Genomic DNA, 1778 nt, shown 5'->3' with positions numbered 1-1778 from the left:
TCGGGCTCTGAGTGTTCCTTGTCTGCCTATCTACTGAGGGAGTAAGTGTGATTTTGACTTTTGCTGTCACAGGCAACTTCTCAGAGAAAGTAACCCGATGCAGTTTCTCAGTTTTAGGGTCACTAGTGGCTCTCTCTCCATCATCCTCTGTCTGTGTCCCTCTTCCCTTACTGTCATTGATCCCACCCAGCTTTCCTCTTAGGTGCCATAAACCCTCCAGCGCATGAATGTCTTCTATGCCACTTAAAATTATGATTTAATTATTAAGAATTAATTCATCATCAGTTGCATCACGATCTGAGACACAATGGAGAACACAACAGCCTTGGACACACTGTGAATTGACTGTTGACTAGTGGGTCCTCTACAGTGTCGCAGCTCTTGAACAGAAGACAGTGAGGAGTCGCCTATTGCACAGTGTCAGCTAGGAGTTTGTGACCTCTGCATTCTGCAACCACAGAAAACTTTGAATAGTTATTCACACTTCTGCAATGTTTCAGTCATTGTCAGCAAGCTATAGGCTGATAGCGGTTACATATCTATACACCCAGGGCTTATAAAACATTGTGTTGAGCACAAAAGTGCAGTCAGTTAATGAGGTTTTGTTTGTTTGGAGGAGCATTGGCAGCTTCTCGTTGGGGTCCATTCTGGGGATTCTTAAAATCAAGAGTAAGGTTTTTTCATTGAGTATGTTATTCCACAGGGTAATGTCTCCCACTGCAGCCCACATCTACTGTCTACTGACTGTCCTCACCTGCAGCCTGCCAGGTAAGACACTGAGTGAGGGTTAGAACTGCCATTTTATTATTATTAATTGTGGTGGTAGTTGTTGTAGTGGTCATAGGGTAGAAGTGGCAGTTTTTGAAGTAGTCCTAAGATTGTATTTTTGTTTGTTATTATTGTTATTTTATATGTTATGTACCTTTTGTCCAAGGTGACTCATGTTCAGCCGAGAAAGTGCAGAAAAAAAAAAAAATAAGATTTGTAACAGCAAGTAACATAATATATATAATGTATACAATATATAATGCAGAAATTTAAAAAAGTCACTTTAATTTGTTTTCTTCGGTATGTGTGGTGTGTGGTATGGTGTATAAGCTATACAGGGAATTACTTTGTTGTCTTTGTGATGAGACGAACTGTAGCAGCATACCCTATTTTGCTATAGACATGGAGGATATAATAATAATAAGTTCCTTGACCAATCAAAAATGAAAATAAACTACTGCTGGGTGAACTTCTTCAGAGCAGGGCAGTTCCCCACAGCGCTTCTGTAAGATCTCTGCAGTTGGATTGAGGGTTAATTTAAGGGGATAGTGCTGGTGTACAGGCAGGAGCTCTAGTGCTGACAGCAGGTGGAGTACCCTGTGCTGGAGCCTGCACTCCCGCTGAGCTCTGTGTCTCTGCTCTCTCCCAGACTCCTCTGCAGACCCCTGTGCGCTTCAAGTGCTTGGCAGGAGAAACTACCTGAAGGTGCCAGAGGGGGGCAGTGTGTCCCTGTCCTGCAGGGTGGCGCACTGTGGAGAGGGCAGGTGGACAGGGGGGTGGGGGAGGAATGATTTAGGTGACTTTAGTCCCCTGAACCTGACTGACACAGTGCAGCTCACTGAGGTCCCTACGGCAGCCAATGAGACTGAGCTGAGGTTGACCTTTCTCAGGCTCAACCAATCAGACTCTGGAGGCTACCAGTGCAGGGCTAAAGGGACGGGACAGGGACCTTCACTCTGGGACATCTGAAAAGTCTGACAGTCACAGGTAATTGGGTATTTTCCTTCTGT

Source organism: Amia ocellicauda, chromosome 22 (genome assembly GCF_036373705.1).
Source record: "Amia ocellicauda isolate fAmiCal2 chromosome 22, fAmiCal2.hap1, whole genome shotgun sequence".
In the NCBI taxonomy this organism is placed as follows: domain Eukaryota; kingdom Metazoa; phylum Chordata; class Actinopteri; order Amiiformes; family Amiidae; genus Amia; species Amia ocellicauda.
Note: the sequence above shows the minus strand (reverse complement) of the source record.